The sequence below is a fragment of the Rhinatrema bivittatum genome, chromosome 2 (assembly GCF_901001135.1).
Source record: "Rhinatrema bivittatum chromosome 2, aRhiBiv1.1, whole genome shotgun sequence".
Lineage (NCBI taxonomy): Eukaryota > Metazoa > Chordata > Amphibia > Gymnophiona > Rhinatrematidae > Rhinatrema > Rhinatrema bivittatum.
In genome coordinates this window covers 428183558-428209817 of record NC_042616.1, presented here as the reverse complement: position 1 = coordinate 428209817, position 26260 = coordinate 428183558, and the positions used below count along the sequence as shown (strand labels likewise).

Here is a 26260-nt window from a genome sequence, read left to right as displayed (position 1 = left end):
GGACCAAATAGTCCATATTTTCACATCTACTATGCTACTATGTTTGGCATGCCTGTGCATTATATAAAATGTTTCTATATTTGTGAATTTTTGTTTGTAAAGCAAGCAATAGCAATTAATTTTACACTATTTGCAAGTCTGAAAATCTCGAGATGGATTATTATTATATTCTGTTTTCATTTCTCTCCATTTGCAGAAATGATACAGTACTATCTTCATCTCATCATTACCTCTGCACGGGACATGCAACATCTCTTTCAGATGTTTTACTTTCTTCTGTGCTCTCTTCTGTTCTATCAGTCCCTTCCGTTATGCTTTCAGAAGCTTAAGTGTTTTATTTCTGAAACTCCTATCATTAAACCTTTGGTCTCTGCACTGTCTACTTCATCAGTCTCTGCATCCATTGTGGTCTCCACACTCGTGGATTCCTTTCATCCTCTCTTCTCTTCTCTGCCCTCTTTTGGTTATTCAGTGTTTTCATTGGCTCTGTGGCAGATGTAAGGTTCATGCCAGAAATAAATTGACACAAAATGAGAGAAAGCTTATATTAAATAGGTCCCTTAGAATGTAAGCCTTCTAGCTCTCTGGGGTCAGGGAAATACTTGTAATGTGCTCTGAAGTGGCTGACCAGTCAGAAAAGGTGGAATACAAATAAAAAAATTTAAATTTAATTCTCTGCACTTTGTAAGAATCTTTGTCTGCTTCAAACTAAATGCTAGCAGTTATTTTTTTTTCTCAAAAATCAAATATTGCTCTTTTTCTAGTTTTTCTCTTATCCTTTCGGTCAAAGATATTCAAATAATGGCTCCTTTCCCTACGGAGACCCATATTAATGAAGCATGAAATCATGCATAGCCTGGTTAACAATTTTAGTCCAGTAGCTCTCACGGTCCTGGGCTGGAGGGCTTTTCCTTGGCAGGCGAGCTCCTGCTTCAATACCTGAAATGGTAGGGAACACTACAAATGCAGCTCCAGTTTTTAAAGCAATATGCCACGTAATTCTTATTGCCCCCAAGAATGCATCTTTTACTTTGCAAATTAGAGGACAAACCAACTTCAAAATCTAAAGTTAGTCTTTGTACATTCCATCCAGAATCAATAGACCGAAAATCTTCAAGATAGATTATCCTTGCCGTTATTTATCAAGCAAAGGATAATTGGTTTATCATCAGAAGTAGCCCTGGAAGCCATTTCTGACAGTGGGTAGATGTATAAAAATCCTTTTACCTGAGCCAACTACTTTGCACTTCTTCCCAGCTCAAGCTGTCAGTTCAAAGGGCAGAGTACCTCGACATCCATGCAACACTTATGGGTTGATCGAGGATGAATATCACAGCGGAATTATCTGAATTTCGGCATTCAGGTGGGAAATAATTAAAGACCTTCGCTTTCAGTTTTTATTTTACTTTTCCTGGGAATTGCAATGTTATAACAAAAAAAAAAATATTCAGTAGAAAAATTACTTTTCCATTGATTCTTCTCCTGTGTTTTATCACAAAGCCATTGTTCCACTGATTTGGTGTTTTTTTTTGTGAAAAGAAAGGTCCCTAGAAATACTTCAATGATCCCATAAACTGCTGACCATAAACAAAATGGCTTTACCCTGTCAAACTGCAGGTAGGACACCAAAACATTCTTACAATGCAAGCAGTGGGAGAGATCAGATTGATTAATCCATACTCTCTCTGCTTCCGCAGCCCTTCCCCGTCACACAGCTCAGGCAGCGCTGCGGGCTTCAAGGCATCACACCTCCTGCAATCCCTTGGGCAAACCAAATTGCACTCAAACTCGGGGATGCAAAGGATTAGGCACCATCATCCCTGATTTGGGATATGGATTTAAAATCATTTTAAGGAAGCCTTCCAAAGGGACCATGGGAAATGTTTCTTCATCATGTTTAGTCCTCTTCCAAGGGTATTAGATACCCATTATTCATTTTGCTCTTTGTACATTTTCTTTTACCCATTGATTTGAATTAGCGGATAAAAGTATGTCCTGTTTATTTTTAAATGAATTCCTAATTTGGTGGTAGACTATTTTAGAGTCTTAACAGTCAGTCTGCAAAACAAAGTGATGGCTTTGATTATAAATGAAAATTATCCTCTAGAAATGTCATTTATTTATTTTTATATTCCTCTTTTTTGGCATTTCAAAGCAGATTACATTCTGGCACTGTATTTTATTTTCATCTGTATCCTTTGTTTCTAGCAGCTGAATAGCCCTTCACATAAATCTTTGCAAGCTTCTCTTAGATTATTATACAGTGACATTATATCCCCTTAACTTCTTTTATTTTCCTATAATGCACACCATACTTACAGCGCCGGAATGTAATCTTCTTTGAAAATGCCTGAAAGGTGGAATATAAATCAGATAAACACAATAAATATGTTTTTCTGGTCTCTCTGGATGTGTTAGATATTTCATTACACTTACAAGCTTGTTACTCCTTCAGTCTCATTTCAGATATCCATACAAATGCTTATGCCTGCTTCTCTTTACAAAAGAAAATGTATCAGATTAGGTTGAAATAATTTGTTTTCCCCAAGCCCACAATGCTACTCAATATTTCCCCTATCTTACATTGTTATTTTTTCTTAAAGTTGGATGCTAATATTTTTCCTAGTATTGATATAAGATTTACCCTTGCTTTTCCATTTAAGTTCCTTATGTAGTAATGTGAGAATACTACAATGGTAGGTAGGCCTGCGGGTACTTTACAACATATTTCCAAAGTAAACTTACACGCATATGTTCGCTTTGGGGTAGATTTTCAAACCAGTGCATGGGCATACATGTGCGCGTGCTACCCGGTGCGCACACATGTATGCCCGATTTTATAACTTGCGCGCACAGGCGCACACAAGTTATAAAATCAGGGGTCGGCGCACATCAAGCCGCGCTGCCTTCCCCCGAAATCGGAGCGGCCTCGGAGGGAACTTCCCTACCCCCCACCCCACCTTCCCTTTCCTTCCCCTACCTCCCCCACCCTTTCCCTCCCTACCTTTTTCTTCTTGTTTTTTTTATTTTAAAACTTACTTCAGCCATGGGATTGAAGTAAGATGCGCACGCCGGCCAACTGCCGGCGCGCAATCACCGGCACAGCAGCAAATGGCCACTGTGCCGGGAGTCTCTGACCCTGCCCCGCATCACCCCCGCCCTGCCCCACCACACCGCCTCCCTGCCCCTTTTTGCAAGTCCCGGGACATTACGTGCGTCGCTGGGCCTTTTAAAAAAAGGCCCAGTGCGCGTAACCTTTTGAAAATCCAGCCCTTTGAGAATCCCTGGGTAATTAGCTGAATAAACGCACAAATTATCTTGCACAGAGTTACACCTGCTCCCAGTAAGGTGTAACTTTTGCAGGGCAACTTATGCACATACTTTTTAAACTCAAAATGTATGCACGCAAGTCTCATCTTCATCCCCCTGGAACACCTCTCCTCCCTGTGTGTGAAAGTAAATGTGTACCTTTATGTGCCCCAAGCCCAAGTCAATTTTAGAGCAGATATTTATGCACATAAAACTGGACTTTATGGGCCGGATTTTAAGATTTACGCGCAGGCGTAGATTTGTGCGCACAACCTGGTGCGCACAAATCTACACCCAATTTTATAACATGCGCGAGCAGCCAGGTGCATGTTATAAAATCCAGGGTCAGCGCGTGCAAGGGGGTGCACACTTGTGCATCTTGCTTGCGCCGAGCCGCACAGCCTTCCTTCATTCTCTCCTTCTGCCCCCCCACCTTCCCCTCCCTTTCCCTACATAACCCGCCCCCCAGCCCTACCTATTTTCTAAGTCAACTTAATTAATAGCAGGTAATGGACTTCTCCTCCAAGAACTTATCCAATCCTTTTTTAAACACAGCTACACTAACTGCACTAACCACATCCCCTGGAAACAAATTCCAGAGCTTTATTGTGCGTTGAGTGAAAAAGAAACTTTCTCCAATTAGTTTTAAATGTGCCACATGCTAACTTCATGGAGTGCCCCCTAGTCTTTCTATTATCCGAAAGAGTAAAAGCAAATGTTGCTTACCTGATGTAACAGGTGTCCTCACAGGACAGCAGGATGTTAGTCCTCACAAATGGGTGACATCGAGGATGGAGCCCTGTACGGAAAACTTTTCTGTCAAAGTTTCAACAAGCTTTGACTGACACTGGCACACTGGGTGCACTGAGCATGCCCAGCCTGCAATTATCCCTGTGAGCCACAGGTGTCTCCCTCAGTCTCGTCTTATAGCTAAAAAGCGCAAGCGAAACTAAAATAAAAGTATACAGACCCAACTCCGCGGGGTGGCGGGCGGGTTTCGTGAGGACTAACATCCTGCTGTCCTGTGAGAACACCTGTTACATCAGGTAAGCAACATTTGCTTTCTCACAGGACAAGCAGGATGGTAGTCCTCACAAATGGGTGAGTACCGAGCTGAGGATGCCCGGGAATGCACCAGATACACCGCAGATGCGCAAAGGCGTAACGACTGAGGTGGAAATGGGAACGGAGGGCATCCGCAACACCATAATGGGTTCGTGGAAGGATGTTGGGTAGTGAATTGAAAAAAGTAAGAGTAGGCGGACTGGCCAAACATGGAGCATGCCGGCTAGTCAAATGTAAGCAATAATAGGCTGCGAAGGTATGGAGAGGACTCCAGGCTGCAACCTGATAAAAAAGTACAAGCAGCAGTAACCAAAGGGAAGCTGTTAAGGCTAAGACGGACACAACAGTATGTGGATACCCACAGTGTTGTAGTGAAATGTCTGCTTGTTGGTAGGAAAGGAAATATAGACCACTTAATCAGAAGGATTAGGTCTGTGTGGCCACTGGAAGTAGCAGCTTGACCCTTGCATGAAGGAAAGAGTCAAGTGGAATTCACATGGAATGCAGTGCAATGTAGATAGAATGTAAGCGCAGCATTACTGTCCAGGAATGTGGAAAACCCAGTCTCTCCCTAGGGCGAGAGAGAGAGGTTAGGAAAAATTAATAGAGTATTTCCTGAGGAAAGGAGATACAACATCTACCTGAAAAGGATAGAAAGTTGAATGCGTAGAACTACTCAGTGGCAGAGGAACGGAGTCAGGTGAGTATGGAAAGAGTGCATAACTCACGGACCCTGCTGGCAGGAATGACATTAAGAGGGAAAGAAGTTCCCTTGCCAAACTGTGGAAGAGAGGAATGGAAAGGCTCAAACGTAGAATGTATGAGACTTATAAGGAGAATATATATGTTCATTCCGTGATTAGAGAAATAGAGGCGGCTTGATCAGTGGATAATCCATGGTAAGCCGACTCAGAGAGGATTACCGAAAACGGGAACCCAACTCCCAAAACGATACACCTCCTAAGAGAAAGGTGTATCTATGTGGAGGATGTCTGGAGAACAGAATCCGAGGGAGTAAGAAAAAATGGTGGAAAAGTAAAAGGGGTAATACCTCTTTTTTTTTTTTTTTTTTTAGCGTCAGGAGGTAAAGCCTGCCATATTAAACGGCAAGATTTATGTTTAGAAGGTTTTGTGACGCTACCAGAACCTAAGAACATCAGTAAGTCTATGATTTGGGACTGACTGGTGAGGGAATAAAAGGTTACTGATATGATGGATTGAGAAGTATGGGAAGCATACTGATCTCAGTCAGGGAGTGGGGAAAAGAATACTGAACCCCATCCCAGTTCAACATTAGAAGAATGCTGGCTACGAGAGGCAGCAGAAGAGATATATTGAAGAGGCCTTTGATGGAAGAAAAGGCATCTAAGGGAACGCATAGGAAACATGTGTAGGGAGCAGAACCTGTGCATCGTATGGAATGATGCAGACGCAGAGGAAAGTTTAGTTAAACTCAGCGTTAAAAGATTTGCCCTGTACACATGTAATTGAGACCATTCGAGAGGATAGAACCTACGTGGAGAAGGTCAGATAGAGCGTTCATTAAATCTCTTAGATATGTGGCCCAAGGACGCATGAAGTGAACAAGGGCCAAGGGTAGAGCTGCGCAGCTGTCTAGCAGAGCAGCTAAGAGGTTGTGCGTGCTTATGAGTTGGAAAGCACATTGTCCCTATGCTGTCTGTCTGTATGCACAAAGAATTGTTGCAAAAGCAGTATTGGAAGGCATAAGGGCATAACTCATGGGTGCAACGTCCAGGACGTTTATGAGAAACTATGCTGGAGTGCAATAGATGCATAATGGGTTGACAGCTTTCAGGAGAAACTTTATAACCCTAAGGAATTGAGAGCATGAGTCGAAGGAGACTAGGTCCTAGTTCGAACTGGGATAAGAATCAGGGACGAAAGCAATGAAACCACTTAGGTCCATTGAGTATAGAATGTCACTGAATATAACCCATAGCAGTTTTGAATTATGAGAAAAATGCATAGTGGGAAGAAACCCCATAGCCCAACCATGAAAAGTTGAAGGGCTGAGGTTATGGAAAATATGCGCAGGGACATATAACAATGTATCAGAATGTCTGTGCGCATGCTGGACAAGAGGGTCTTAAGACTGTGGTGTCCAGAAGTGTTACAGAAGGGATTTATGGCAGTGACAGTAATCCCAGTTAGTAAATGTATAGTGAGTCCTGAAAAAAGTGAGAGCTCCTTGCATGTACTGAAAGTGGTTAGCAGTAGTCTATGCAAGGAAAGTGAATGATGTTACACTCCGCAGAGAAAACAGCATTCACCAACAGTGATGCAAGAGACAGTTCACTTACCGAAGCTGGTGCCAGCGGCAGAGCTTGGGGTTGTAATGTTGACTCACCATAAAGCACATAGAAACATTAAAATAATGTACTTACTGCAGTATGGAGTGATGGTAACCAAAGATACCATTGTACCTGTGACGTCTAAAGAAAGTTGGATTTTCTTAGGTCCAGGATGTGCGGAGAGTAACTATTTTCTGTTAAAAGAAAGAATAGTGCAATTAAAACTCCCCAACCCCCCTCCCTTCTCCCCTCTGCACTTCGTAGCGCCTGGGGGAGTGTACCAGGACTTTGGTACAAGGTGGGGTGGCCGCTCTGATATCTGACCAGATGGGAGACCAAGAGGTGTCCCAATGGAGGATATCATGTAGGCTCCTGCAGGTGTGTGAGCGGTAAGTGGTACCCGCATTTCTGTATGCTGTACAAGGAGACACTGAGACCTGTGGCCAGGCCTCAAGGTGGACTTGTACATGGGGCAATGGTTGCTGAATCTCATGTTTAGCAGATCAGCCAATGCAGCTGGACCTTGGTTGGGAGGGAACCAAGAGTCAGAGCATTGGTCGGCACAGGGACTTGTTACTGACAAGAGAAGAAGCCCTGCTGCAATCCCAAGAAGATAGAGGGGTTCTCCTGATATTGTGGCTAACATAGCTAACATAGTGATATGTGACACTAATACAGTTCTAAAAGGCACATGACCCAGAACTTTTCGAACCACGGTCCGAATGGGAGAACACAACTCTATGGGAATGCCGCCGAAGCGGGTACTTACCATCCGACGTGGATCGCCGCAAGACGAGCCGGTGAAGATTGTTGACCCCGACGGTCTCCGGAGTCCTCGAGGGTAAGGCCGGGGACGTAAACGTCCATCTCGCTCTGAAACCCGGTATGGTGGCACAGGTACAGAGGAGACAGGCCAGGCGTGAGTGGCGTTTAGACTGCTAAGTGTAACAGATGGCCATAGTCCCACACCACTTGACGGTGGGGCACGCCAGGAACAGAGGAGCCCTAATGGAACTCATGTTCCCTTCCCTCGTCACAGCGGCTCGATGTGTCGTGACGCCAATGCAGAAGCTGTCGGACCTGGATCCGGAAGTTCTGGATCACCAAGGACTGCCAAAACTGTAGGAACAGTGCTGATGGCAGTGGTGATGTCGCTCTGCCCGAGCGTTGTCCAGCCTGGAGAAGGATGGCACCGATGTGCTGGATGGCGTCAGCGGCGGACGATCACGATGTCGGCGATGATGGGTGCCACGGTGCTCGGCCCGGTCTTTCCCCAGCGCCGAGATGGAAGCCCTCGTCGTCCTGGAAGGCGATCGATGACGAACTGTCAGCACGCCTGCTCTGCTCCTGACACAATGGAGTGTCTTAAGCTAATACGGGGCTTAAAAAAGAACCCAAAGCGTGGAGCAATGTGAGGAGGCGAGGGTATTATGTGGCGGTGCTATGTCGGTATTGACGATATTGAAGGTAACCTAAGGGGCTTCGAGGATATCATCAAAATGGGTATGAAAAATCGTCGATGACTGGCCAGGAGAATGATGACAGTGACGGGCACTGACAGCAGTGGCATAGGTATCTTTGAAACGATGTGGAATCGAATAATCGAAAAACATTGCCGTTATTGAAAAAGATACCGGCATCGACTGAGTCGAAGTCGAATCAATAGGGCGTCAAGGACACCGAAGGAAAACGGAGGTGTCGAGGGCATCGATGCATGGAGGCGGGCATTTATGCCGTTTGTGGCATGGCCACGGGCATCAACTATAGGGCCACAGACGTTGACGGTATCGATTTGGACAGACTCAGATTTCCAAGTGTACATGGCATCGGTGCCCCAGACACGTGTGTCGGTGGCATCGATATGGACACGTATGGAATCGATGGCATGGATCTCCCAGTCGATGAATTCCATCCCGGCATCAACGCCAGTCCTGGAATCGGCATGGGCATCGATGCCAGCCATAAGGATGGCATTGGCATCAACGCCCATCCACGGAATCGAGCCGGCATGGATATCCACCGATGGGACCCACCTGGGCATCGAATTTCACCGATGGGAGCAGCCTGGCATCGACTGCCCTCGATGGATGCATTCTAACATAGATGCCCATGGATGAAACACCTGGGCATCGGTGTCCATCGATGCAAAAGGACCCGGCACCGATGCCATCGACGGACGGCCATCCGGCACCAATGCCATCGACGGACAAGCCATCCGGCACCGATGTCCATCGATGGGGACCATCCGGCACCGATGTCCACCGATGGGGACCATCCGGCATCGATGCCCACCGACGAATCGATGTGGCACCGATGCCCCCCAATGGAAAGGGCTGGACATCGGTGGGGAGGATGGGGCATCGATGGCATCCCCAAAAGGGGGGGTGGCATCGATGAAGTGACCCTGGGATCGTTAAAAAGTGTCTCGGGCAGCGGTGGCGGCGACCCGAGTATGCATGGCAGTGACTAACAGCGTGTGCGTCAATGGCATGCATCCGGGTAGGGACGGCACCGAGGAAGCCCAAGGAAAAAAACAGTGCGTAGGAGGAAAAAGCCTGGTAGCACTGAAAAGCAAAAAACATGGATAAAGGCATCAGGGCACCGTGGGGGGGAGGGGCGCTGATGACATATAAAAGCCCAGGGCGGTTTAGGCGGGTCCCGGTGTAGCGATAGGGTATCGACTGCGTGAGGGTACCAGGGAACGAAGGACTTGAAGCTACAGAGGTCCTAAGTTAAGGAAAAAATCCCTACCCCACTAGCATAAGCAAGCAGAGTGTCACAGAGATACTCGCAAGCTGTTTAAAGCTAACTGAAAAATGGGGGAAGGGAAGGCTTCAGTCAGTTAACAGCCTTAAGATAGTGACAGGAACCGACCGAAAAATAAGAATTAGTACTCACCGAGCGTCGTAAAAACGTACGCGGAGGGAGACCTGTGCAAGGAAAAGTGTTTTTTGAAGTGAAAAGTTAAGTGTTTCCATGAGGTAATTAGTTAAAAAAATCCTCACAGAGCTCCAACCGCTATGCTGACTAGGGATGTGAATCGTTTTAGGACGATTAAAATTATCGTCCGATAATTTTAATATCGTCTTAAACCGTTATGGAACACAATACAATAGAGATTCTAACGATTTATCGTTATAAATCGTTAGAATCGTGAGCCGGCACACTAAAACCCCCTAAAACCCACCCCCGACCCTTTAAATTAAATCCCCCACCCTCCCGAACCCCCCCCCCCAAATGACTTAAATAACCTGCGGGTCCAGCGGCGGTCCGGAACGGCAGCGGTCCGGAACGGGCTCCTGCTACTGAATCTTGTTGTCTTCGGCCGGCGCCATTTTCCAAAATGGCGCCGAAAAATGGCGGCGGCCATAGACGAACACGATTGGACGGCAGGAGGTCCTTCCGAACCCCCGCTGGACTTTTGGCAAGTCTTGTGGGGGTCAGGAGGCCCCCCCCAAGCTGGCCAAAAGTTCCTGGAGGTCCAGCGGGGGTCAGGGAGCGATTTCCCGCCGCGAATCGTTTTCGTACGGAAAATGGCGCCGGCAGGAGATCGACTGCAGGAGGTCGTTCAGCGAGGGTTCCGGCGCCTCGCTGAACGACCTCCTGCAGTCGATCTCCTGCCGGCGCCATTTTCCGTACGAAAACGATTCGCGGCGGGAAATCGCTCCCTGACCCCCGCTGGACCTCCAGGAACTTTTGGCCAGCTTGGGGGGGGCCTCCTGACCCCCACAAGACTTGCCAAAAGTCCAGCGGGGGTCCGGAAGGACCTCCTGCCGTCCAATCGTGTTCGTCTATGGCCGCTGCCATTTTTCGGCGCCATTTTGGAAAATGGCGCCGGCCGAAGACAACAAGATTCAGTAGCAGGAGCCCGTTCCGGACCGCTGCCGTTCCGGACCGCCGCTGGACCCGCAGGTTATTTAAGTCATTTGGGGGGGGGTTCGGGAGGGTGGGGGATTTAATTTAAAGGGTCGGGGGTGGGTTTTAGGGGGTTTTAATGTGCCGGTTTTGCGATTTTACGTTTTTTCGATTTTTTACGATTTTTCACGATTTTTCACGATATTTTACCCCCCCAAACGGCAACAATACGATTCCCTCCCCCTCCCAGCCGAAATCGATCGTTAAGACGATCGAGGACACGATTCACATCTCTAATGCTGACTGCAGAGCGGAAAAAAGAAGACTGAGGGAGACACCTGTGGCTCACAGGGATAATTGCAGGCTGGGCATGCTCAGTGCACCTAGTGTGCCAGTGTCAGTCAAAGCTTGTTGAAACTTTGACAGAAAAGTTTTCCGTACAGGGCTCCATCCTCGATGTCACCCATTTGTGAGGACTACCATCCTGCTTGTCCTGTGAGAATAACCGATTCACATCTACCCGTTCTAGACCTCTCATGATTTTAAACATCTCTATCATATCCCCCCTCAGTCGTCTCTTCTCCAAGCTGAAAAGTCCTAACCTCTTTAGCCTTTCCTCATAGGGGAGCTGTTCCATTCCCCTTATCATTTTGGTTGCCCTTCTCTGTACCTTCTCCATTGCAATTATATCTTTTTTGAGATGCGGCGACCAGAATTGTACACAGTATTCGAGGTGCGATCTCACCATGGAGTGATACAGAGGCATTATGACATTTTCCGTTTTATTCACCACAAGCCGTTAAGCCCGTTAAAACGGGCTACATCCCTCTGTCTCTCACCTCCCCCTCTTTCTCTCTCCCCTCACTCTTCACCACCCCCTCCCTCACCCACTCCTCCCCACCCTCCCTCTCCTATCACTCAGTCCCTCCCTCCCACTCAGTCTCACTCACTCCCTCCCCCCTCTCTCCCTCCCTCTCACTCACTCAGTCCCACTCACTCTCACTCAGTCCCCACTCCCTTCGTCCTCTCCCTCAGTCCCACTCCCTCAGTCCCACTCCCTCCCTCAGTCCCTCCCCCTCACTCAATCCCTCCCTCCCACTCAGTCATTCCCTCCCCCCTCCCTCACTCACTCACTCAGTCCCACTCACTCTCCCTCAGTCCCACTCCCTCCCTCTCTCTCCCAGTCCCACTCCCTCCCTCAGTCCCCCCTCTCCCTCTCACTCAGTCCCAGTCCCTCCCCCTCACTCAATCCCTCCCTCCCACTCAGTCCCTCCCTCTCACTCAGTCACTCCCTCCCACTCTCTCTCTCCGTCCCTCCCTCCCACTCAGTCCGTCCCTCCCTCTCTCTCTCTTCTCCCTCCCTCGCTACCGCCCGCTACCGCCGTCGCCGCCCGCTACCGCCGTCGCTCGCTACCGCCGTCGCCGCCCGCTGCCGGTACCGCCGTCGCCGCCCGCTGCCGGTACCGCCGCCGCTCGCTACCGCCGCCGCCCGCTGCCGGTACCGCCGCCGCCGCCCGCTGCTGCCACTGGACGCCGCCATTTTTTTTTCTTTCTGAAGCTGCCTCAGAGCGACGTGCTCGCCCGCACATGCGCGGTAGAGCTGGTCTCTACTGCGCATTTGCGGGCCGTCGGTCACAGGCCATTTATAAGGTAGATTCCCTTTCTAATAATTCCCAACATTCTGTTTGTTTTTTTGACTGCCGCAGCACACTGAACCGACGATTTCAATGTGTTATCCACTATGACACCTAGATCTCTTTCTTGGGTTGTAGCACCTAATACAGAACCTAACATTGTGTAACTATAGCATGGGTTATTTTTCCCTATATGCATCACCTTGCTCTTATCCACATTAAATTTCATCTGCCATTTTGATGCCCAATTTTCCAGTCTCACAAGGTCTTCCTGCAATTTATCACAATCTGAACAATTTTGTATCATCTGCAAATTTGATTATCTCACTTGTCGTATTTCTTTCCAGATCATTTATAAATATATTGAAAAGTAAGGGTCCCAATACAGATCTCTGAGGCACTCCACTGCCCACTCCCTTCCACTGAGAAAATTGCCCATTTAATCCTACTCTCTGTTTCCTGTCTTTTAGCCAGTTTGGAATCTACGAAAGGACATTGCAACCTATCCCATGACTTTTTACTTTTCCTAGAAGCCTCTCATGAGGAACTTTGTCAAACACCTTCTGAAAATCCAAGTATACTACATCTACCTGTTCACTTTTATCCACATGTTTATTAACTCCTTCAAAAAAGTGAAGCAGATCTGTGAGGCAAGACTTGCCTTGGGTAAAGCCATGCTGACTTTGTTCCATTAAACCATGTCTTTCTATATGTTCTGTGATTTTGATGTTTAGAACACTTTCCACTATTTTTCCTGGCACTGAAGTCAGGCTAACCGGTCTGTAGTTTCCCGGATCGCCCCTGGAGCCCTTTTTAAATATTGGGGTTACATTTGCTATCCTCCAGTCTTCAGGTACTACAATGGCTGATTTTAATTATAGGTTACAAATTTTTATTAATAGGTCTGGAATTTCATTTTTTAGTTCCTTCAGAACTCTGGGGTGTATACCATCCGGTCCAGGTGATTTACTACTCTTCAGTTTGTCAATCAGGTCTACCACATCTTCTAGGTTCACCGTGATTTGATTCAGTCCCCTGAATTGTTACCCATGAAAACCTTCTCCAGTACGGGTACCTCCCCAACATCCTCTTCAGTAAACACTGAAGCAAAGAAATCATTTAATCTTCCGCGATGGCCTTATCTTCTCTAAGTGCCCCTTTAATTCCCTGCTCAAAAGATTTTACAATATAATCAAGACAAACAAACAGTTAATGAGGCTGAAGGTGGCCCATCAGGCTTAAGATATAAAAGCAACCTAAATATGTAGGCTTTTATATGGGATTTAAACAAGGTGCAAGAGGGAACATGACGCACAAGCACAGGAAATCTATTCCAAGCACATGGTGCAACCAGGTGGAAAGAATGGAATCGGGAATTGGCAGAAGAGGAGTAACTTGCCTGATGAGTGGAGTGCACGAGGAGGGGGGTAGAGAGAGATAAGAGAGGAGAGGTAGTGAGGAGGTGCAACGTGAAGGCAATTTTAGGTGAGTAAGAAGAGCTTGAAATGTATGCGGGAATGGATAGGGAGCCAATGCAATGACTTCAGAAGACAGGTTATATAGGTGAAGCAACTTTGAGAAAATGTATCAGATTAGTTTGAAATAATCTGGTTTTTCCTACGTCCACAATGCTACCAATTAACCCTACTCTCTATCTTTTAACCAGTTCCAAATCCATATTGCCTCCTCTCCCATGACTTTTTAATTTTCTCAGAAATTTCTCATGAGGGACTTTGTGAAAAGCTTTTTGGAAATCCAGACACACTATATCAACTGGCTCACCTTTATCCATGTTTATTTACACTTTCAAAATAATGTAGCAGATTGGTGAGCAAGATTTCCCTTGGCTAAATCTATGTAGGCTTTGTCTATTAAATTATGACTATCAATATGTTCAGTGATTTTGTTCTTTATGATAGTTTATACCATTTTGCCCAGCACTTAAATCAGGCTCACTAGTCTGTAGTTTCCTGAATCACCCCCGGAACCCTTTTTAAAAACTGGCTTTATGTTTGCAACCCTCCAATCTTCAGGTATCCTAGATATTTCTAAAAATAGTTTATAAATTACTAATAGTATGTCTGCAATTTCATTTTTCTGTTCTTTCAACATTCTGGGATGAATGCCATCTGGTTCAGGTGATTTACTATTCTTTAGATTGCCAATTTGCCTTATTATATCTTCCAGGTTTACTGAGATTTGTTTCAGTTCCTCTGAATAGTCATCTTTAAATATCATTTCTGGCATGGGTTTCTCCCTTATAGCTTCTTCAGTAAAGACTGAAGCAAAGAATCAATTTAGTCTCTCTGCTTTGGCGTTGTCTTCCCTAATTACCCCTTTTACCTTTTGATCATCTAGTGGTCCGACTGACTTCCTCATAGGCTTTCTGCTTTAAATGTACCTGAAAAAGTTTTTATTATAAGTTTTTATTTCTACGGCAAGCTTCTCTTTAAATTCTCTCATTGCCTTCCTTATCCATGCTTTACATCTAACTTGCCAGTGCTTGTGCTGTTTCTTGTTTTCTTTATTTGGATCCCTTTTCTCTTTTTTGAAATATGTTCTTTTAGTTATAATAACCTCTCTCACCTCACCTTTTAACCTTGCCAGTAGTCATTTAGCCTTCCTCCCACCTTTTGTAATGTGTGGGCTTCCATGACGATATTTTTAAACAAGGTCCATGCTTGTTCCAAACTCTTAACATTGGCAGCTGTGCCTTTCAGTTTTTTCCTAACCATTTTTCTCATGTTATCAGTCTCCCTTTTGAAAGTTAAATGCTATCACAGTAGATTTCTTTAGTGTCTTCCCTTCAGCTGTTAAGTAAAATTTGATCATGCTGTGATCACTATTGCCAAGTCATCCCAAAACTATTACCTCTCGCACCAAATCGTATGTTCCATTAAGGACTAAGCCTAAAATAGTTCCCCCGCTTGTTAATTCTTGTACCAGCTGCTCCATGAAGCAGCCATTTATTTCATCTAGAAACTTCACCTCCTTAGCATGTCCTAATTTTCCCTTAGATTTATAAAAATGCTATAAATATGGTGCCCACATTGGTGGTTTCCGACAGAGAACGAGAAAGAGAGAGAGAGACTCTGTATAGAAATCAATATATCACTCTCTATTTATACCTCTGTAAGAGGGTACTTTTAACTCAGGAGGTTTGAGGGTGGGGTATCTTTGGGGGGTGGTTTTACATATACAGTCAGAGGTACAAACAGTGAAGTTGACATCACTGAAGATTTTCTGTCATTTGAATCGATAAAAGGTACAAGATGAGTTGATTTGTACAATGCACTCTCTACCTAGCTTCAAAAGACCCCCCCCCCCAAACATACCCCACCCCTAAACACTCCTTTTCTCTCTCTCCTGTACACTCTAGCTTTCCCATCTTATTTTTTTTAGACTTCTAGCATTTGTATACAGATATTTTAAAGTATGTTTTTTGTTTGAATTAACTACTTGCTTATCAGTTGAGCAGGGTAATTTGGAATCTTTCAATTCTGTCTGCTCATACATCTGGTCCCTCTGGCATTTATTGCAATCTCTCTATTGGGCTTCCCTATTTTCCCTGTTCTCTTAGTATCCTTCAGAGATACATCATTCTGATCCATGCACTCCTGCTTTCCCCCATCATCTAGTTTAAAACCTATTCTATCTCCTTTTTAAAGGTTAGTGCCAACACCTGGTTCCACTCTGGTTAAGATGGAGCCCATCCTTTTGAAAAAGGCTCCTCCTTTTCCCCAAAATGTTACCCAGTTCCTAACAAACCCAAAGACCTCTTCCCTGCACTATCTTCTCATCCATGCATTGAGTCTCTGGAGCGCTGTCTGCTCTGGGGTCCTGCGCATGGAACAGGGAGCATTTCAGAGAATACCGCCCTGAAAGTTCTGGTTTTCAACGTTCTATCTAAAATCCTAAATTTGGCTTCCAGAACCTTCTCCCTGCACTTTCCTATGTCATTGGTACCCATATGTACCAGTCAACTGATTCCTCCCCAGCACTATTTAAAATCTTATCTGTGCAGTGCATGAAGTCCACCACCTTTGCAGCAGGCAGGCAAATTACCAAGCAATCCACCAGCCACCCAGGTATCTACATTCCTAATAATCAAATCACCAACTACAACGGCTGTTGTAACCCTTCCTTCCTGGGCACGTGCCCCTGCAGACATATCCTTGGTGCAAGAGGATACTACATTACCTTGAGGGCAGCTCCTAGCTACAGGATTGCTTCCTGGCATACCAAAGTGATGCTCTCCTTCCAGAGGACTTTTCTCCTCCAAGACAGCACAGAGGCTGCGTGAGTGAAGGTGGGACTTCTCTACTATGTCCCTGAAGGTCTCCAACCTTTATATACTTCTCTGTCTGCCTTAGCTCTTCCGGGTCTGCCACACTAGCCTTTAGAGATTAGACACATAGAACCTCTCATCAACTGGTAGATAATCATGCATGTGACACTCAATGCAAAAAACTGGATAACCCAACTCTTGTGGCTGAACTATTGAATGCATCTTTAATTTTATTGGAATTGTTAGTGATTTAAAATTTCTAAGGGAGTAGGGCTGTTAAAAATAATTTAAAATATTTTTAGTCTGTTGGTTTATTTGCCTATAAGTGACTCTCAAAACTACATGCAATCTACTTATAATACCTGGTTAAATATCTTATTGACTCTTGTTTTGAAACAATTTCCTGTTAGCGTATCAAACCTGTTGCTGTGGATTTATAGTAGGAGGTGATGAGGCACACGCCTATCCGGTCCTCGCTTACTGGAAGAGTGTGGAGCCTGTGGAAGCTGAGGCTCTGGGAGCTGAAGCCTGCATGGCTCGCAGGTCCTCTGGAGTCCTCTGCCAGGGCTGCTGGGAGAAGTATCCAAACAAATGCTAGTATCTTTTATTTCAAATATGGTAGTCCTTAATTTTGAAAATGGGAGAGGAAAGGGAGTTTGAAAAGGAAAATATCCTTAAAAATCAAGTTTTTGAAATTGATATTCTAACATTTTTTAAGCAGCAATTAACACTTGGAATAATGAAAACATTGAGCCTTCTTGTTATTAATATTTTATATTTAGAATTCTATGGCACGAAGCTTTTCTCAGCCCATCTACTGTAAGTGTGGGTGTGTGTGGTTAGATGATACTCATCTTAAGGTGACTCAGGTAAACAACAATCATTATACTGAGCTGATAGCTGAAGATTAATGATACAATATTTTATAACAGTTTCTTGCTAATATTTAGACGGTACAAGTCATGAAAATGTCAAGCAACAAAGTAGACAAATCTCTGGGCGCTATTCATCCTCTATCCGGCTTTCTAAATTACTCAGATAAACTTGTCCAACTAACTTGGCTGATCACAGCCGGATATTTAAATGTCACCATTTTGCTGGCTAAGCCCGAGACAGCTTAATAGTGCTAAATATGGGGTCCTCTATACTCACCTTGACAGTCTCTTTGCTTTCAATGTAGAATTTTAAAAATAAGGTATAGTGCTCAGTTTTTAGTAAGGGAATTTTTTTAGTGGGACAGATTAGGAATGAAATATAACTGTTCTTTTATTGTACTTATCTGCCATCGTATTCTATGTTAATAACTGTAAATACTATAAGACTCATGTAGTCTGCCCAAATTACTTCCTGTTGCATGGTATATAGACCTTGCATCCTCTCCCACTTCCTTGATCTCAAGCTTTCATTCACTTATTGGTGGCCTTCTGTAGTTCTGTGCTTATCCCATCCTTTCTTAAATTCTGGTACTGTTACTGCCTCTGCTACTTCCTCCAGAAGGCTGTTTATGATGTTATCGCTTGATTGTAGTCCTTTCTTAGTTAAGATAGCATTGCTCTGTTGCTTTGATTTTATATTAATTGATTTTGTAGATTTTTGGAATCCATTTGAGTTTACATTCTAAAGGGAACCCTGCAGATTTCAGAAGTTTTAAACTTTCTAAAACAAAATGACAATTTTTATTTACGGTTCTTTAAAATTATACAGAAATCCAGATAGAACAGCTCAACAATAGCTGGTTTACTGGAATGCCAATCAGCATTGGGAATTATTTATTAATCGGTTATGAAATAGTTGCTAAAATATTGCCAAATTTCAGCCAAACTAGGCACTGAAAAATGGTGCATATTACAAACCACTTTTCATGTTACATCAAAACAGCAGGACTCACCTCATCAACAGGGTAATGAGGACGGAAATGAAAAAAAAAACGTGCAGGGGGGTAACTTGTTGGTGCGGCAGTTACTACCTTTAGCAGAAGGCATGGAGATTACCCACATTAACCAATAAGCTTTGATGCTTTTAATGCAACTGCAACATTGCTCCTCGCTTAGACAGCAAGGGGGAAAAGAGGAATTGGATTCAAATAACAACCAAAAAGGCCCTGACTTCTACAGTCTGGAGTACTGATACGCAGACATAAGGGAAAAATCACAGAACAGCTTCTGTGGCCAAGACCACGAGCAAAGCATGTCAAGAATTTTCAAGAAAGCTCATCACCCAGTATAAAATTTTGCTAACAGAAATTTTTATGGGTTATCATAAGTCTTGGGGATAACTGCACGGAGCGGCAGTTACTGCCCTTAAGAGAAATATGGGAGTGGCTTGTATAGAGTGGCAGTTACTACTTTACAAAGCTTGCTGGGTAGACTGGGTAGACCATTTGGTGCTTTTTTGCTGGCATTAATATGTTACTATGTATGTTATATATTTAGCAACTTCACTGATGAAAATGCAATATAAGAGAACTTAAAGTAGGGCTCCAGTGTGAACAAATGGCAGCAACATAAAACAAATCTCCAGATGATTCTTTCAGGAGTTGGTATCAGCAGGGTTTGTCCGCTGATGTTAGCGTCTGAAAGAATTATCTTAAATATAGGTTAACTGTGTAGCAATGGAATGTGCTTGGAAAGGGATTCTGAAGCCGTAAACTAACCAGATAACGACCTGGAAGCTGTAGGCAACCAGAAAATGTTCTTTATGAAAAGGAAACAATGATCAGATATCACCAATCTGTCTCCTACAGGTAACAGGCATCCCATATCTGACAAACAGCAGCTGGAACAATGTAGAAGAATTTTTTCTCTTGGGAATATCTGACATCCATGAGCTCCAGATTCCGCTCTATCTGATATTTCTCCTCTTCTACATTACCACTGTGGTAGGTAATGCTGCCATTATCTTAATCATCAGACTGGAACCTCGTCTCCAGACACCAATGTACTTTTTTCTTAGCAACCTCTCCTTCCTCGACATCTGCTACTCTTCTGTCACCGTGCCAAAGATGCTGGCAAACCTTCTAGCTGAACAGAAATTGATTTCGTTCAGTGGATGCATTGCCCAAATGTATTTTTTTCCATGTTTTGGGTAGTTCCGAGATGTTCCTTCTGGCTGTGATGGCTTATGATCGTTATGTGGCTATTTGTAACCCCTTACGATATCCAGTAATTATGAACAAGATGGCAAGTATTCAGCTGGCAACCGCCTCTTGGCTGGGTGGCTGCATCCACTCAACTGTACATACAATGTTAATATTAAGACTGTCCTTTTGTGGACCAAATGAGATAGATCACTTCTTTTGTGATGCAACTCCACTCTTAAAATTGTCTTGCTCAGACACTTCTCTGGATGAGATTTTGCTTCTTATTACACCAGGGCTTTTAGGACCCAGCTGCTTTCTATTGATACTAGTCTCCTACAGCTATATCATTTCCAGCATACTAAAGATTAACTCAGCTGAAGGAAGGCAAAAAACCTTCTCAACATGTGCTTCCCATGTCATTGTGGTTACAGTATTCTATGGAACAGGTGTCTTTGTGTATATACAGCCAATGTCCATCTATGCATCATTCAATAACAGGTTTATAACAGTTTTCTACGCAGTTATTACACCTATGCTAAACCCTATTATTTATACTTTGAGGAACAAAGATGTGAAAGGTGCACTCAGGAAAATGTGCAGAAAATCTAACACATCAAGGACCACAGAGATTGTAAATATATATGACTTTAAAAACAAAAATGTTAAATAAATGTTTTAATATATACATAATGTTGAAAACAGTTCTTTTGAACTATTCTGATTTACTCTCAGACATTACCACAATGCTGTAAACAATAACATTGTAAATTCCATTACATTGTAAATAATTGCTCTTTCTGTTAAATTCCTGTCGCCTTTTTTTTTTCTTCTTCTGCTCCCGGTTGTGTACATCCCTGTTTTATTGTAACTGCAACGTTTTCGCTCCGCACCTGTTAAAGTTTTATTATATCTTTTCATTTTACACCCCTTGTTAAATGTAAACCAGCATGATGTGATACCTATCGTGAATGCCGGTATAAAAAAAAAACACTAAATAAATAAATAAATGCCACCGTTAGTTATCCAATATTTAAAGCTATTTGGAAAATCACTTTTAGGGGTTGAATAGGAACATACCTTAACTTGTTGATTACAGTGTGCTGGACTAGATGAATGTTGTATTTCAGGATGGAGTTCTCAAAAAACCTTCGGGGGACTGTCATACAAACAAAATATAGTTTATCATTCTACTTCAACATGGAATTTTAGAAAAAATCACATTTCTTGTTGGTGTAGCAGAAGGTCTTATCTTACTGATAATGACCTTCTAATTTAACAGTGTTGATCACTATTCTCTTTTGGTAAAACCTTTTTTTCTAGTTGGTACAAAGGGCATTATCTCAGTAACAAAGAGTAATTACAAACTGTACCTGTAATTGTCCTTTTCCAAAGATAGCACGCCCATGGAGTTAAATTGATATGTCATATAACCTTGTAGTACTAGGGGTATAAAAGTTAGCAGATACTATGGGGTAGATTTCAAAAGAAGCGCGCGCAGGCACATGCATGTTATAAAATCGGGGGTCAGCACGCACAAGGGGGTGCACAGTTATGCACCTTGCGCACGCCGAGCCGCGCTGCCTTCCCCCATTCCTTCCCTTCCCCCTAACCTGACCTTCTGATTTCGGAGCGGCCTGGGAAGGAACGGGGGAAGGCAGCGCAGCTCAGCGTGCGCAAGGTGCATAACTGTGCACCCCCTTGCACGCGCCGAGCCGCGCTGCCTTCCCCCGTTCCGTCCCCCTAACCTGACCTTCCCACTCTTTCCCCTAACCTTTCCCCCCCCCTAAAATTTTTAATTTACCTTTTGCGCCTGCCTCTGGGCAGGTGCAAGTTGCGCGCGATCCCAAGCACAGCAGCAAATGGCCTTTTGAAAATAGGCCCGGCATGCGTAAGCCCGGTTACGCACGTAACCTTTTTAAAATCCGGCCCTATGTGCGTAAGTAACATCTACTCACGGATTCTATATTTTATAAATGTAAAAAATGCGTGATTATTTTCAAAATGGAGTGGTCCTAGGGGTGTTCTGGGGCAGGTCCAATAGTCACGCATGCAAGTTTCTGTTTTAAAAGACACTTATGAGCATACATTTACCAACTCGCGTATCTTTACACTTGCTGATTATCAGGTATAAGTGATAGTAAATGTGTTTATTGAGTCATACTGACTGGGTGGGAGGTCTAGATGAACTGGAGGGGAGTTCAATCTGAAGAACCAGGAGGGTCTCAATGACCTGGGGAAGGACTGGGCAAATTGGTGGACTAATTAGTTAATCTGGTAATTTCACTCATGCATTTATGTTTTAAAATATACCAATTTACACTTATAAATCCCAACTCAACTGAGTAAGTAGTACTTCACTTTCACATGTAAAATATATCAGGTGGATTTTAAAAGCCCTGCTCGCGTAAATCCGCCCGGATTTACGCGAGCAGGGCCCTTGCGCGCCGGCGCACCTATTTTGCATAGGCCGCCAGCGCGTGCAGAGCCCCGGGACACGCGTAAGTCCCGGGTTTTTTTTTAGGGGGCGTGTTGGGGGCGGGGCCGAACGACGTGGCGTTTTGGGGGCGGGCCCGGGGGCGTGGTTTCGGCCCGGGGCGTTCCAGGGGCGTGACCGTGCCCTCTGGAACTGCCCCTGGGTCGGGTCTCGGCGCGCCAGCAGCCCGCTGGCGCGCGTGGATTTACGTCTCCCTCCGGGAGGTGTAAATCCATGGATAAAGGTAGGGGGGGGTTTAGTTAGGGCCGGGGGGGGGGGGGGGTGGGTTAGGTAGGGGAAGGGAGGGGAACGTGAGGGGAGGGCGAAAGATAGTTCCCTCCGAGGCCGCTCTGATTTCGGAGTGGCCTCGGAGGGAACGGAGGCAGGCTGCGTGGCTCGGCGCGCCGGCTGCCCAAAATCGGCAGCCTTGCGTGCGCCGATCCAGGATTTTATAAGATACGTGCGGCTACGCGCGTATCTTATAAAATCCAGCATACTTTTGTTGGCGCCTGGTGCGCCAACAAAAGTACATGATTGCGCTTTTTTTAAAAATCTACCCCTATGTGTATATATTTAAAAACAGATGGGTAAAGTACGCACATTTAATGCATTGACATACGTGGTTTCAATTCATTGCATGTAATCGCATAATGGCTTACATATGCGTATTTTGTGGGGTAAACATATATGTATTTCATAATGTGTGCATATGTGATACATACATGTTATAAAATGCTATTGCAAACTATGCACAGCCACCTATACATGTATATGTCACTGTACGCAATTCTTTAAATTTATCCTCTTTGCATAGATCCATGGTACGAATGCACCTTGAGTATTGTGTGCATTTCTTGTCACTTCATCTCAAAATACATAGCGGACATGTAAAAGATATAGAGAAGGGTGACATAAATGATAATGGAAAAGGTTCCTTTAAGGAGAACAGATAAACAGATTAGGGCTCTTTAGCTTGAAGAAGAGATGACTGAGATGGGGTATGATATACATTCATAAAATCATGAGTGGGTGGAGTGGATAAATATGGAATGGTTAGTTACTCTATCAAGCAAACCTGGGGTAGATATTCAAAAGAATACATCTAAGTTCTTTCACCAAGAATACATCTAAGCTCTTTCACCAAGCCTTCCCTGAACCACCAGACAATTACTAGTTGGCCTTTCACTCCTACCCGGTCTGGCACTCGAATTTCTCGAAAACAAAAAAAAAAAAAAAAAATGGACTCTGAGACTTTCAGGGTAAAGCACAGTTTTTTAAGTTTTATAACTCGTACACTCTATGGTAACAATACTTTTATTACCGGCCTTTCTTCTTTCCAGCTTGTAGTAAGCTTCCAAGTTCTCTCCCCCTGTTGATTTGTAACTTTGACTTATTCCTACCTATTGTTATCTTTCGTTTACTTGAATTTGTTTACTCTAGTTTTTCCCTTTGTTAAACTGTAAACCGATCCGATATGGTTATTTACTATGAAGGTCGGTATAAAAAACAGTTAAATAAATAAATAAATAAATAAGTTAGCCAGATAAGATTTATCTGGCTAACTTAGAAGGGATATTCAACAGCATGACTATGCCACTGAATATACCCAAATAAATCACTAGTTAGCTAGATAAATCTTATCTGGTTAACATAGCCTGATAAGTTTGAATATCACTACTCATCCAACTATGGGCCTGATTCATGAATATTTGTTCCCATAGAGAAAAGGCTTAGTGAATGAGGTCCTATGTTAGCTGGATAACTAGCTCCTCCCTGAAATGCTGATATCCTGCCACCACTTATCCGGCTAACTACTTAGCCAGATAAGTAGTTATCTAGCTAAGTGATGGCCGCTGAACTGGACCGGATATTCAGTGGATGCCACTTTCCCAGATAAGTTCTTACTGAATATTATCCTCAGTATCACTAGGGGACACTCCATGAAACTTACAACCAGCAGATTTAAAACAAATGGTAGGAGGTATTTTTTTTTTCACTCAGCGCACAATCAAACTAGAATCTGTTGCCAGAGGTGGTCAAGGCAAATAATATACTGAGGTTCAAAAGAAGGTTGGAGAAGATCCTAAAGGAAAAGTCAAAAAACAATTGTTGGCTAGGTAGGCGTGGGAAAGCTATTGCTTATCAATAGGAGGGAAATAGACCAACTATTTGGGATCTATCAGGTGTTTGTGACCCAGACTGGCCATTGTCTGAGACAAGATGCTGGGCTCAATGGAGCTTGGTCTGACCCAGCATAGGACATCTTATGTTCTTAAATCATGAGTGGGGTGGAATGGGTAAATAAAGGATGGTTATTTACCTTTTCAAATAATACTAAAATAAGGAGACACTCCATTAAATTAACAACCAGCAGATTTAAAACAAATCATAGAAAGTGCAGAATCAAGCTGTGGAATTTGTTTTCAGAGGACATGGTCAAGTCAACAATCATAGCAAGGTTTAAGAGTTTTGGACAAGTTTCTGAAGGAAAAATCCATGAAATATTATTAGCTAGGTGAACCAGAGAAAGCTATTGCTGTCCCTGGGAGTACGAAGAAATAGATCTACTGTATGGGGCCTGCAAGGTACTTGTTGGGAGACAAGATGCTGGGCTTGATTGGATCCAGCATAGCATTTCTTATATACTGTGTAAATGTTTCACAAGTTATTTAAAATGAATTATTTAATCCTTGTCTAGCACATAATTTGAAGGGTCTCTGCGGAGAGAATGGGAGTGCCCAGTTCATCACTGGGGATTGTGCCTATAGGGAGAATGCAGGTGGCTCTGAGAAGAACAGATTTTCTTAGAGATGGGTACAGAAAAAGTAGTGTAACGAACACCTTTGGGAATTGTCTACTCCATGGAATGCATCTTTCCAAACTGGTAGTAAATGTTTTCCTCCATCCCCTGATACCCCGTGGCTAAGGGGCAGACAGTGAAAGAGGAGTTAGTCCTGGGACCCCATCTGACCCCTGCCTTCCTGAAAGAGGGGCTACACTGATGCAGACATATTACTGCTGTATAAGGTTTTGCCTTTTTTTGGAAGCCTGATGCATTTTTGGCTTGTAACTGCTTCTCTTTATAGGTTACCCCAATGTTTCTTTCCTGTGTAAATGAACATACAAGATCCCATACTTAATCCAGTATTCCAGATTCCACTTCCTTCCCTCATGTCCTATCACCCAGATTTGCAATAAAACAAACAGCTACCAAAACTAGTTAGTCTAATGAGCAAACATCCAACTCCTGGGATCCCTGTGGATCAGATGGTAGCTGGCCACCACCAACCTGCCAGTACCAAGCAAGGTGGTTTCTAGGGAGTTGAGGCCTGCTAGTACCAATCCAAATACACAGTAGGGGTGAAAGTCCTGAGCCATAAAAGGGCACAAACACACAAGGTCAGGAAATAAAACTTTAAATCCACTAGCTTTGATATTCAAAGGGAAAGCTTTATATAGATTCATAGATTAGTTCAAATGTCAGGCAAATACAACTGAAGGTCCCCTGCCAAGGGCCATGTTTCAAGGAGCTGCATTGGGAGGGACTAGATCTATAAGTGAAACACACAAACAATCAAATTGTAGTTTATTGCAAGCAAAAAAGACATCAGCATAAAAAAACAATATTAAAAATAAAGGATTACAAGAGGATGTTCTCTTCAATCTTGAAAACATTCAGACATAGATTGATCAGCATTACATCGCATTGCATTCAATGCGGGGTTAAATAGCTGTTCAAAAAACAGCACCAAAGGGTTTTAGAGTCACCTGATAGGAGCTGTCAATCAAGAGACATGTCAGTTCTACATCAGAAAGATAGTATTATGTCAAAGCAAAAACACAACAGAAATGACAAGCCACTCAAACATTTTATAATAAGGCTGTTCAATCCATATCCAAGTTCAGTTTCATGAGGAGATACAATGTCCAAAGTGAAAATCCATTTAAGCTCACGTTGTAACAAAACCCGAGCGAAGTCACTCCCACATGTGGAGGGAAAAACCAATGTCTTTGACAAAAAAGCAGAGTTTATCTTGCGTGCATTGGACGTCAGTCCAATGCTGCACTAGAAGGGCATTTTCCCGGGAATGTCAAAAGCATGAAATGTGCTCATAGATATGGGAGTGTTTCATTTGTGTGGTCTTCCCAATGTATAATAAGGGACAAGGACAGTGGATTGTGTAAATTACCCCTGTGGTGAAACAATCAGAGGAAAAATCTCAGTTTCAAAGATTATTTAAAGAC

General features: G+C 43.8%; 1 pseudogene; it reads left to right on the top strand.

Annotated features, from left to right (window-relative positions):
• The window catches only part of LOC115083318, a 62071-nt pseudogene extending 41859 nt beyond the window's left edge, over nucleotides 1-20212 (top strand).
• The last annotated feature ends 6048 nt before the right edge of the window (nucleotides 20213-26260 follow it).